General features: G+C 44.6%; 1 pseudogene; it reads left to right on the forward strand.

Annotated features, from left to right (window-relative positions):
• The first annotated feature begins 5,448 nt into the window (after positions 1-5,448).
• LOC133923195 (uncharacterized) overlaps positions 5,449-13,608 on the forward strand; it is a 35,302-nt pseudogene continuing 27,142 nt past the window's right edge.

Genomic DNA, 13,608 nt, shown 5'->3' on the forward strand with positions numbered 1-13,608 from the left:
TAGAATGAACCAGTAAAATTTGGTGTATCCCTCCTCTTTGAAGCCAATGCCAGACCCTTCACCGAACGGGCGAATGCCCGGGTGGTAAAGCTCGGTGGGGAGCAACCACGAGTCGGGGATCGAGCTCCAGCTCTTGCACTATTCTGCAACATGCACGGAGCAGGGGGGCTTGAGCCCAGCAGGCGCTCCGTACCCCATTCTACATCCAATCCTGGGTCTCCAATGAAGACCATGCAGATGGGGTCGCACTGTTAAAATAACGCCAGACCCTTCAGGATGCTATGCATCATATTCAAATATGCATACAGTGGCATAGTTCATCATCAATAAGCCATGCTCCCTACACACATCATCTAGAGTCAAGGTGCCCACAACATTGGTTCGAATGGTATCCAGCTTGTGTGATTCACACCAGTCAACATTGGGTCTTCCAGTAACACCAGTAGAATTGAAGACATGTGTTGGCTTAACACTTTGGATATCCAGGTGGAGAACGCTCTTCCAAGCAACCTTTTTCCATATTCATATGGAATTCCTTACTTCTCACATATTTTTTCAAGAAGGTCACTGTCGAGGGTTAGTCTCTGATAATGATTTCAGAGTATACTGGACAACGGATGCATGAACAGCATTTCAGGAATTGATGTGTGCATGTACGATAGACTCAGGGACATAGAGAGTTATACAGGTTCAGGTCTCCCGAAGGATAATAGCCCTACATCCTGTGTGTTGTGTTATGGAGGACCTCAATTGGTCACAGAGGTAGTTCTAGCTGGCTGCCAGACTTGATCTGCCCTTCTCTACAAATGGAGTCATAATCCCTTTATATAGTAGGGAGGAGGCGACCTTATATGTGGGTCCAAACAAAAGACCCTACTCATTCTAATATCTAATCCAAGCCATCATTACGGAGAACCAGGCGTGTCCATTTGTTCGAAGGGCTTAGTATATCTCATCATCATGCGTCGTTGTGCTGGTCTGTAAAGTCCCCACTATGTAGCATTTAATGCTATGGGATGGAGCAATGCCCCTTTGTGTCATCCCTGGCCACTTGCTTGATTGGCCTACTAACAACATCTCGTCCTTCATGCGGCGTCGCGTCTACCTGCAAAAGTCCCACTCTGTAGTATTTAATGCTATGAGATGGGACAATGCCCCTCTACGTCGTCTATGACTTCGTCCACTGGAGTTAGTGCCTATGGAAGGAAAACACTTGAGTGGATGTCAATAAATGCAATTGGATAGGTTGTGTCAGATCCGGCCCTGCAACCAGTGAGGCCGGTCGCGGGTTTATGCGATGGCTCTGGGAGACTAGTCACGTATGCTTCTTCTAGCCATGGGAACCATACCCTGGTTGCGTGACCGACCAGTTTTAGGAAATATACGCCTCTGGCGGTTTTATTCTCCATCTGCTCACAACGGAAAATATCATTTTTCAAGTCGGGGCGAACATAGGTACCATGGAAGTTGGCTCGAAATAGATCGCAGAGCTACTCCCATGGGCAAATTGTCCCTGGTGGTAGGTTGGTCAGCCAGGTCATGTCTACCCCTTCAAGGGCTGTGAGGAGGTAATTTTCCATTACCTTTTCATCCCCGTCAGCCGCTTGGATGGTTGTAGTGTAGATCTGGAGGAACTCAACGGGATTAGTATTCCTGTTATACTTCTCAATTGACCCAAGTTAGAATTGCATCAGTTAGTGTACCCTCCATAGTTCCAGAGAGAAGTCCTGGTACTCACTGATGGTGCCCTGCTCGATCTGGGTAGCCATGAGCATTCTACGTACGGGGGTTAGAGATCTACCCCGGCCTCTACTCGAGCGGCACCAAGACATCCTCTAGTTATACCGCTAAGGAGCAGTTGATTCTTAATCATGGGTCTTTGAGCATCTTTGGCGATCTATAAACACGCACATAACATTGATGGGATGGTCTCTGATCGATGAGCTCCTGCGGTGGCTAGGTGCCCAGTTATCTTCCTGGGTCATCTTGTTCTAGTGGTTATTTCTCTCTGAATCTAAGTCACCACAAGAAGGGTCAGCGCGAGACATTCCCTAATTATGGCTATTCACGGTAATGGTTAGATGAGAGTTTTTGTACTGGATGCTAGCTTCCTTGGCCAGATCAGTCACCAAGTTAATTTAGTTCTTGTCGTTGAGGGTGGTCAAATCTATAATAGGGGGACACGTGAGGGCCTCCTGTAAAAGGTGGAGCCTCTGCGTCATTGTGGATCTAAAACACTAAGCCCCCTATTGATGGTGAGGAGATGTTAGATTTTGGACTCCGTTATGGTTTGGGATCTAAGGAGTTGTCACTAGCAGAGGCTGACCATTTTCTCCCGCAGCCGGAGTGGTAGGTACTCGTGTGTTTGCAGGATCGTTATCATAATGATCGAATAGACTAGCATCCCTGCCTCCAATGGTGAAGATTTATTGGGAGTAATCTCCAATAGAGGAGGAGTCTAGATCCATCAAGGATTTTTCATCAGAGAAATTCTCCGGATAGGTACTTCGATAATCCATGTTGATAGAAGCCACATGGAAGGATCCCAACTTGTGGCAAACGTCGCTCTCACGACTGTCTTGGCAATTGAGTGGTTCAAACTCAATACCATAATGCTTGGAGTACTGACTCATGAAGAGACTTAACTCGTCACTAGAGTCATCGCCGGTAAGGTCTTTAGCGACGTTCACCCAATCGATCATCGTGTCGTCGTTGGTCGAGGGGGTTAAGTTATCATAGAATCTTCATCCGAGAAGCCGGTCCTCGGTGTATGTTTAGGTGAAGCCAACGACATGTCATGTGTAGAAATTTCAATACCTTTTGTCATGATCCCCATGGATGGTGCCAACTATCGACGATTGGTGAACTGGAAATCTCATGAACTTGCACAAAGGGTAGGGGATGGTTCCAGTATTTGAATCACATAGGACACACACAAAGTTTTATACAGGTTCAAGCCTACCTTGGGATAATAGGGACTTATATTAATATCTAAGATTGTTTACAAGGGGGTTCTTGTCTAGCTAAGATGGATCTAAACCTAGTTGGAGGGTTCCCTTGCGAGCAGTCGGGAAGAGTTGCTAATACAAATCTAAACTACAGAAGGCTCGAGGGTTCAGAGCTCCTACATGCCTGAATGACTTCAATGGACTTATCCTCTATAGGGTCCCATGGCTTCGTATATATAGTGGTCATCATAAGACTCCTGGAGTCTTTTCTTATCATTCTTGGAGATAAACTTCCCTATTTACAAGATATCCTGAGTATCTACGGACAGTTTCTATACGTTCGGGAATTCTGTTCCCAGGGATATGATTTGCCTCGAGAATGTAGGGAACCTAAGGTATCCAGATACGGTAGTATTATACTACCCATCGTCAAGTTAAATTTGTAATTTAAATGAGACATGGTTTAAATTGTTGTGCTTCCTAGATTTAAGGTGATTGGAATATCAACTGATTTCAGTTTGTGGCCATTCTGGTGAGTTAGGGCATAGGGGAAAAGGATTTTGAAGGTGACGATGACTAATGGGTAACTACCATGTCTGGACACCCCAGGGTTTCCCGTAATTTCTGGGGCATACCTCTATCTCTGGGAAGGAGATCCCTAGATAAAAGAAAACTACCAGTTGGAAGCCAGGGTAAAACGTAAACAAGGAAATTTATCACTAAGAATGGGAAGAAAGAGTTCAAAGGACATATGACGCCCTCCCCCTCATGTATGTGAAGCCTGGGGACCGTGCGGAGGACAACATTCATTGGAAAATTTGCACAAGTTAGAAGACACCACAAGCCGAGCAAGGAAGTCATTAAATAGGATAGATCTATCTAGGCTAGTCATGCACTCCCTTGTAACAGGCTCAGGTCAATAGAACACAAACATGACATAGGGTTATTATCCTAAGAGAGGCCTAAACTTGTCTAAAAACCCCTCTGTGTGTTTATTTGATTTGTCTACTCTAAGCATCCCCATCTATTCTACAAATTCATAAGATCGGTGGTTCACCAATCATCGACAGTTGGCTCCGTCCGTAGGGTTAATGATAATAGGTGTTGAAGATATTTCACAGAACATGCGTCGATTTCACCCAAGAGGATCGGTTTCTCAGACGAGGGGTTTTGTGACAACTTCATCCCTCCCATTGATGAACCGGTGATCGATCAGGTCAACTTCGACGAAGAACTTTTCAGTGATAATTCTAGTGATGAGTTAAGTCACTTCATGGATTAATGTGCCGAGTATTACGGCTTCGAGTTTGAACCACTCAACTACCAAGATAACCGTGAATATTCACCACAAGTTTGGATTTTCTCCCATGACTTCCAACAACATGGACTATAGAGACACCTATACGAAGCAATACAATGAATGATGGAACTGAACACCTCCTCTAGTGGAGGTTACCCTCGAGAAGTCTTCACCATCGGAGATGGGGATGACGGTCTAAACAATCACGATGATGACCCTGCAAGCATGCAGGGCCCTCCTGTAATAGTTGAGCATGCCGCCCACAATCCTGAACCCTAACAAGATGCGGGGTTTACCATCTCCCGATCATCAGCATGGAGCTCAACGTTTTAGATCTATGATGGCTCATAGGATTCTCCTTCTACAGGAGGCCCTCACACGTCCTCTGACTATAGATCTGACAACCCTATCTGGTAAAGGCTAGATGAACTCGGTGATCGACATGACAAAATAAGTTCTCATGCAGACTAAGAATTCCCATCTGGCCCTAGCCGGTAACAACTCTAATCAAGGGAGGTCATGTAATGCCCTATCATGAGAAGTATCGGACTCAAAGAGGTGTAATCAATAGAACAAGGCATCCTGGGATGACAATAGTGCGCTAACCACAGCAATGCCTTGCCAGTTAGAGTTAATTCGATCAACAACTTGCACCCCTCAATGATATGATTGGGGCACCCGAGTTATCAATCAGTAGAGGCACCTGATGACAAATGAGGTGGCACCATCCGCCCCTCAATGATATGATTAGGGGACATCCCGGCACTGTTTATGCTCAGGCAGCTGGGACCTAGCAAGGTGCCATCAATGATGTCTGGCCTTTTCTCTGGACATTCAAAATGTGAGCTGACCGGATAGCTTGCACCCCGGTCAATCAAGAAGTATAATGGGAGCATGAATTCCATTGAGTTCCTCTAGATCTATACCACGGTCATCCAGGTGGCTGGTGGGGATGAGAAGGTAATGACAAATTACCTGCCCATGGCCCTTGAAGGAACAGCTAGGACATGGTTGACTAATCTATCGTCGAGAACTTTCTACTCATGGGAGCAGGTTTGTGACGTATTCCGAGCTAACTTCCAAGGTATGTATGCTCGCCCCAGCACAAAAAATGGTCTCTACCATTGCGAGCGGACGAAGAATGAAACCTTGCGCAAATTGGTGCTCCACTTAAGCAACACCCAAAACACCATCCCCAAGATGAGCGACTATGATGTCATCCAAGCGTTCACTCAGGGGGTTAAGAGCCAAAGATGTGTTGAAGATATCGCCAGAAAGGAGCCTGAGATGGTCAAAGAGCTCATGAAGACTGTCAATAAGTTTTCCAAGGGCGAAGATGCACTCCTCTTCGTCAAGGAGAAAGCCCAGGGCATCAAGCGTCCTCAACCTGGCTTTAAAAGTGACACTGTCAAGAGCAAACGCAAAAAAAGCACCAAGGGAGGTAATGGCAAGAAAGCTAAATCTCATGAAGTTTTTCTATCTACCCAATACACGTCCTGACAAGCTCTCCGGTTCTTCCCGAGGCAAGAACTTCACACCAGGCTCTAGCGAACGTGATGGTAAGACTTGATGCGACCTCCACCATACCGACAACCATAGTCTCCATGGGTGCCACCTGTGGAAGAAGATGGTTAGGGCGGAGGTCAGTAAAGCAACCAAACAAAAGAAGACCCAGTTTATGGCCTAGAGTAGGGACTCAAGCGATAGCAAGAGCAACACGGACAAGATATCTTTTCAGCCTTACTAGAGGACAGTCGACCACATGTTTGGTGGTTCTGCCTCCTACGAGTCTAAGTAGCAATACAAGATGGTGGCCTGAGAAGTCTTAGCCACCATCCCCAAGGGTCACCAGGCCATGAAGTGGGCAAATGTTCAGATCACCTTCAACCAAGATGACTACCCAGAAAACTTCATATAGCCAAGCCACTTCCCGATAGTAATCGAGCCTACGATCAACAACTGTACGGTCACATGAGTCATTATCGACAGAGGTAGTTCCCTGAACATCCTCTTCGTAGGGCGCTCAAAGCAATGCAGATATCCTGATTTGTCATCAAGTCAGTTACGTAACCCTTCCACGGTATAGTACCCAGATCATTGGCCACTCCCATTGGCCAGATATTGCTTCTCGTTACTTCAGAAACATGACAACTTTTGGACAAAAAAAATTCATTCGATCTGATTGACTTCAAGAAGGTGTACAATGCCATCTTGGAACGACAAACTTTGGCCAAGTTGATGGTTACCGTGCATTATGCTATCGAGATCGGTCCAAGGAAATTGACCAATCTCATCTATGTGGTGAGCCCAGGAATGAATCCCAACACATAGTGACTTCATTGATAATCATTACAATATACATTCCTTAATTGACAAATCATCTTACAAAAGACCTCCAAAGGTCGAGGAACCAAATGAAATCTGTAGTGGATCCTAAGCGTAGTCTTCATCTTCACTGATAACTCCACAGGGAAAATCGGTGTAGAACACTTCCCTAGATTTCACCTCCTTGAAGTCTTTCAAGTCTTTCCCAACTGAGTGTTTGGTTATATCAAGTATGAGTACATAGCATACTCAGCAAGTTGTGAAGAAAATAGTATGCATATTAAGGCTTTCACAAAGATATGGCTAATAGGCTCTTTTGCATAAAACGACATTTAAGTAAATTTTTTTTGAAAAAGTGATAATAATTAAGTGAACAACAAACCACTTCAAGATTTCATCCATCCTGACTTAACCAACTGACCACCTCAACCAAGATTCTAACCACCAAGGTTGAACAACAAACACCTCAACAATGGTTCCCACCGCCGAAGTTGAACTACAAACAAACTACCTTAACCATAATTCCAACCATCGTGACTGACCCACACCTCAACTATGGTTCCCACCACCATGGTTGACCACACTAATTAAACCATCATGTCATAATCAAGGTAGGTTTTTTATGCCACTCATGGCCGTGAGCACGATCGAATATTCAGTTTTAACTCTGCAGAGGTTGTACATTACCCACAAGTCATGATATCGTCACCCGCAAGCGGGTGACTAAGTCTCCATTTTGCCCATACAGATCAGGCACGCTGCACACTACCGAGGTGTGTGGCTAGCAGATCACTACAAAGACTTTACAATGCCCCTCTCAGCACATGTCTACCCTCTAAGGTTTCACTGCCATGTGATTCCACCTCAACAACAGAAGCCCCCTCTCGTGCCTTTCGGATCTTAAGACATCGTCCATTCACCACTCCTCTGCTTGGTCTACACTATGCTGAGAGTAATCAAATTACTTGGCTAGGCCCGTTCCATACAAGGTTTGTGGTTGTACTATAAACACAGAAAGATCACCCCATGAACCGATTCTTAGATTTGATCAAGACTACCACTTTCTCAACCATACATCTTATCATACCACCTGCTCAAATCCCTATACCATGTTGCTATAAAAATTATTCCATCATATTTTATTATTGTTGCATAGGATCATTATCAAGTTCGTGGAACAATTATCATGATTACCATTCCAAAGCAAGGCTAAGCATCATTTACCCTTCCATAACCCGAAACCATACTAAGGCGACAAGGATGATAAGGGAAAACTAGGGTAACACCTAACACTTGAGATTCCCAACATATTATTAGCATGCATGTTTATAAAACAAAACATTTGTGAAACTAGGATAAATATGATCAAGAACACAACTTGCCTTCACTCGACTCGGTTAGGTCTTCAGCGAAATCTTGGTCTTGAAGTCCTTCTAGCTCCTTCAAAACTTGGCGTCTACTCGCAAAAATAAGAGAAAAGGTAACACATAAACACCAAGATCCAAAAAGAACCAAATAATACACAACAAACATTATCACATACAAGATCACGCTTATTCGGACAATCCAGCAAAAGAACGGGTCAAAATGGAGCTACAGTTAACAAGTTATGATGTTTTAAAGATCAAAATAGGACTAAAAAGATTAACTACATATGGAATTATGTTGTTAGGAAGTTTCTAGTATTTTTCCAAAGTCATCTATGATTTTCTAGAATTTTCTAGAATTTTCTAGAATTTTTCTTTGAATTTATTAGCATTACTCTAATTATTAAACTATATAAAAACATTAAACATAATTAAATAAAATTATAGAAATATTACTAAACAATACTAAAACTATTTCAGATTTTATCCTTTTTATGAAATTATTTTTATTCTAGAAAACATCATTTAAACCATAGAAAGAAAAAAAAATTAAGCAGAATTAACAAACATTTATTTGAACTATGTACCATTACATAAACACTATAAACACCATGAAAACTATTTTCATATGTTTACCCTAATTTTAGAATTATTTTTATTGTGGAGAATATATATGTTAGAATTATTCCACGAAAGAAAGATTATATAGAATTATAAATGTATATACAACTATTAAACAGAATTAAATATACCTATAAAACATTATTAAGCATTATTAGAAATTAATTCCCTATTCTATTTATTGCGCAATAATTAACATTATGACATCATCACAACAATAAAAGAAAAAGGACGCTGACTCGGCAGGCTGACTAGGTTGTTTGTCTGATGTGGCATGACACATCAATAGATTTGCTGACGTGGTAGGGTGAGCTGGCGTCTGACTGGGATCATGTATGACACAAGGTGCTTTGCTATTGGCCAACGAAGGGGTATGGGATCCTTTTAATTTAGGCTGTTTAGATTGGATTCGACACATGAGGAGATTTAGTGCTTGCGACTGGGAGAGAATGACGGCTGAGGGCCTCAGGCACGGTGGTGAACTCACCAGAGTTCAGCGAAAACCTCATCACCGGCCTTGGGACTCGACATCGAGTAGCAAAAGAGCATCACAAGAGGGTGGAGATCATACCTCAAGCTTCGGTGACATCGGAGAAACGGTGAGATGAGCTGGTGGTGGTGTATAGCAACAACAGAGCTCAGGAATTGTCGTCGGCGCTGCTCCAGCGATCAGGAGGCAAAGGTGACAGCGGCGGTGCACTTAGGAGGTCACAACAAAGGTGTGGACGAGTAGGTGGATGTCGGCGTGGCCTAGACAGCGAGACGAATGAGCTCGGTTGGAGCTTGGCAATGGTGGCGGCGGCGGTGGGCTATGTTTTGCGTTGGGGTGCGGCAAAAATTGGGCGTCTCAGCCTCTATTTATAGGGGCAGCTCGACTTGGGGATCATGTTAGGGCGATGGACACTCGGGCTCGGGCTGGATTCATGTAGCGTCACATCGAGTCAACTCAGTCACAGTGGTGATGCTCCAAGCTTGGCTCAGAGTCCTTGTTTAAACACGATTCGGTTGGAGATAGGGAGCAACACATTTGTGGGACTTAGGGTTTATCTCTTAGTCGATCCTTCGGAAGCTTCTCCTCTGGATTCCATTCAGACTTGGGTGGTCTTGCATGGTGGCTGACTCAGTTTAGGAGGTGTACAAGGTTCAGCTGGAGGTGAGGGACGACGCCAACAAGTGGGCACATGTGATCAGCGGAAGAGAGGGGGCCAAGCAAAGCTGGGCTGCGGTGTGACCCAGAGAATAGGAGGGTGGCTAGCTAACAAGTTGGGCTACGGCCGAGAGAAAAATAGGAGAGGCGCAGGAGAGATGGGTTGGACTGGTTGGCTAGATTGGAGGGTTTCGGCCCTTTTACTCCAATAGCTTTTCCATTTTCCTTTTCTATTTCTATTCTATCACACATATACTACTATACACATGTACATATACTTGTACGGCATATAATCTTCTCAGTATACCTTATATTGCCTCACATAAACAGTCAATCAACAATCATCAAACAATCAAATATATACACACATATATATCTATAAATATTCTTTTATAAGAAAATAGCCCTCAATGTATATATGTATTTATGCATATAACACACATACTCACATATATGTGTACATGAATAAAAACACACATACACACCTAGGAATTTTATTTAGTTTTGCAAACCCCCTTTATTTTCTTTGGAAAAGTTTTTATTTTCTTGATTTTAATAATTTGGGCTATTACATATGCTTACCAATGCATGAAGATCTCAGGACTCGAAGGAGTCATCACCATCCAGGATTGCCCCAAGGCCGGTCTTCGCTGTGAAAAGCAAAGTCTCGATGTGGCAGCTCAACACCAACCAAGCAAGTAACCCAAGAGCTCAAGAATCAAGGTGAATAATAATCCTTAGTCGTGACCACGACTACAGTGCCTCGAGATGCAAACCCGGGAGGCCTGATTCAATGACTAGTTTGGAACCCATGTAATAGGGTCCCTACTTCTTAGCATAATCTAGTATGTTGTGGGCCGTCAGTAAGCTCTATAAGTCCCAAGTATAAGTACTAAGAGTACATTTATAATAATAAATATCATATTGCCAAGGAAGTCGCTTGAATTATTTTCCTACCTCACTTGTCTTCCTATGCATCGTCATGCCCAAAAACAGGATAAACTACATATCGGCTCCTTCATCCCAAATGTGCACCCAGGGCGGAAAAAGCTTTTCTCAACCCAAAGGAAATATGAGCTTTTTTTTTCTCTTTATTACTCTTTTGTTTAGACTGCCTACCCAAAAAACTTCTCAAGGTAGACAATCAGGGGCTTTATCAAGTACTTAGTACTGGAAACCGAAAACCAAATATTGTGTACCATCTGAAAGCCAATTTTGATGAGAAGGGGAGGATTGTTACATTGCGAACTCGGGGTTGCGAAAAGTCTCCTTACAACATCCCACAAGTGGTTGGGGGCTATGACGCCTTCCACTCAAGCAGACCTAAGGCTGGTTATAATAATCACTCCAACTAGTGATTAATGCGTCCCGAGCTAATAGAAGGAAGTAGTTAGTAAGTAGATCATGATATGTTATTGAATGCATCTAGCATGAAGTACTCCCATCAAATGCGAAAAGAGTTTAAATTCCTACAAGTTTAGCAAAAGCTACCAAGTATTTATTATAAACCGCAGGGTAAAGAAAAAATCTACAGCAAGGACCCAAGTCCAAAGTCCATTGCATCCAAGAAAGCCTTGGCCGGCCCGATCACATCTGCCACCTTCTGTGCCGATGACTCATCTGACTCCTCCTCGAAGCCATCTTAGAGAACATCGGGGCTGACATAAAGATTAGGATGGCCAACATAAAGATGTCTACTTATTTCGCACTCTGCCTGGCCTGGCCTGAGAGGTGCTCAACCAACCTTCCCTTGGAGTCCCCCGTACACCTTGGCCAGCTAGGTCACTCGAGTCGCGAACCTGGCTACATCGCCATCACTGATAGGCTCCACTAGGATCCTGACTCCGACAAGCGCCTCTTGGATGACATTGAGGGCCATGGCAAGTTGTTCTCAGACTACTAACATTTGGACCCATTCTCAGTCCATGGATTCCCAAGTCTCGGAGAGTTCTGCATAGCATCATGTTACAGAGCAACAAAGGCAAAATGATGGCATATCAGAGTTATCAAAGGCTTACCCTTCACCTGACCCTCCAGTTCCACGCATGCATTCTCCTTCTCGATGAGAGCATGGGAAAGATGATGGCACAGCTCGATAGCCTCCTTCACGAGTTCGGCTACTCGAGTAGTAGTCTTATCAGCGTCGTAGCGGGACTTTCTCAAGTGATACATGAACAACTACAAAAATGTCAAGTTAGTATAAGTTATTTCATTGATTAAACGGCTAACCTGCAGGCAGATGCTTACTATAGAGAAGGCATTAAAGACCGAGTCCGGGTGGTGACCCATCATCCCTTCAACCATATCCCTCTAAGTTGCATTCGGAGGAATATTGTACATCCCTTTCGCTAGTGCGGCAACGGGCCTCTGGAGCGGCGATCTCCAATTCGTAGCTATTGGTGACCGATGTCGGGGGCTCGCCAAGTTTTCTCCCGCCTCCTTCGAATGAGGTTTTTATTGGAGACTAAGGCGGTCGGATCTTAGGGGCTGCAAGCGGTGCTCCGAGTATCCTACAAAGAGAGTAATTTTAATGATATGCTCCTGTTAACATAGGAAAGGCATTCATGATAACAGCGCATACGTGGGTTGTTTCCTAACCAAGGAAGGCTTCACCATGATTAGAATGGGCGCGAACCTCTTGAGTGTCTTCTCGAGGTCTCCTCCTTCAGTCCCTGATCCCAGTGGGACTAGGGAGCACCGCCAGACCAACCCATGACAACGATCGCCTTCCCGTGCTCCTGATCTAGGGCCTAAACACACCCAAGTAAAGCACTATAGCTACAAAGGCTCTAGTTAAATGCTCAACTTATCGGAGTCGGGGTTGCTACTTCGAGTGCCCGAGTCAAAACCAGACCCCCGATGGCCATCGCTAGAGTCAGATCCCCAATTAATGGAGCTGACACCAGGTCTGTAGGAACTAGGAGAGCTTAGGCGTCCAACGTCGGTGGCCTAGAGTTAGCCCTTGGTGAGTCAACCTCTGCAAGCAAGTCATCCCCCTCTAGCGCCAAGCCACTGACATAGGATGAGGCTTGCAACATAGCGCCACCGCCACCGCTCCTGCTCAGACCTCTGTTCCCTGTGATCTGAACCTCGTCTGGGTCCGCATCCCAAGCGCCCGCGTTCTCAGCTTTCAAGTTGAGTTGCCCATGCCTGGGGAGCTTCATAGGTTCGTAAAGGTCGTTACTATGGCCACGACTACTCTAAAAGAAGATTTGTGGAACTTACCAACAAGATCCTTTCTTGAGCGTCAGTCTCTATCTCCACAATGGGGATTGGGACGTCCGAGCGGCTAGAGGCGTGGTATCATCAAATTGGAGCATGGTCCTTTTTTCAGCCACCTCCAGTGAAAGCACTATGGGAGGCAACAAGTAATGAAAATTTGTGAGGACTAAGCCTGCAGCTTCTTTAAAATGGCTACTTGGGATCAATAAGTACATGTCTCACCTTCTCTGTTGTGGTCCATCTCGGTTGAGAATTGCTAAGCATCGGTGATTTTCAACTTCAGAGGACTCAGGCGGTGCTTGATTAAATTCTTGGTGAATCTTACACCGTCAACTTCTTCTCCTTCAAATCCCACATGTCTGTAATAAGACTCTGGCAAAGGGTGGTCATCGTCAGCTCTTCCATCTATGCAGACCTCCACAACAGGGGAAGACCCCAGTAAGGAAGCCCTGGTGGGATGGGTTGGCAGTAAAACCACTTCTCGTACCAACCTTACCAGGAGCTCTTGGTGGTGAAATCAATGTACTATATCATCTTTCTCTCCCATAGCTAAAATCTAGCGTCGCTGGCGGCCTTGCCCTGGAACCCCTTCAACAGGTAAAAATGCCTGAAGAGGTCAAGGGACGGACGTACACCCAAGAAGCCCTCGCACAAATGTGCGAAGACACCCAGCATGAT

Source organism: Phragmites australis, chromosome 6 (genome assembly GCF_958298935.1).
Source record: "Phragmites australis chromosome 6, lpPhrAust1.1, whole genome shotgun sequence".
In the NCBI taxonomy this organism is placed as follows: Eukaryota; Viridiplantae; Streptophyta; class Magnoliopsida; order Poales; family Poaceae; genus Phragmites; species Phragmites australis.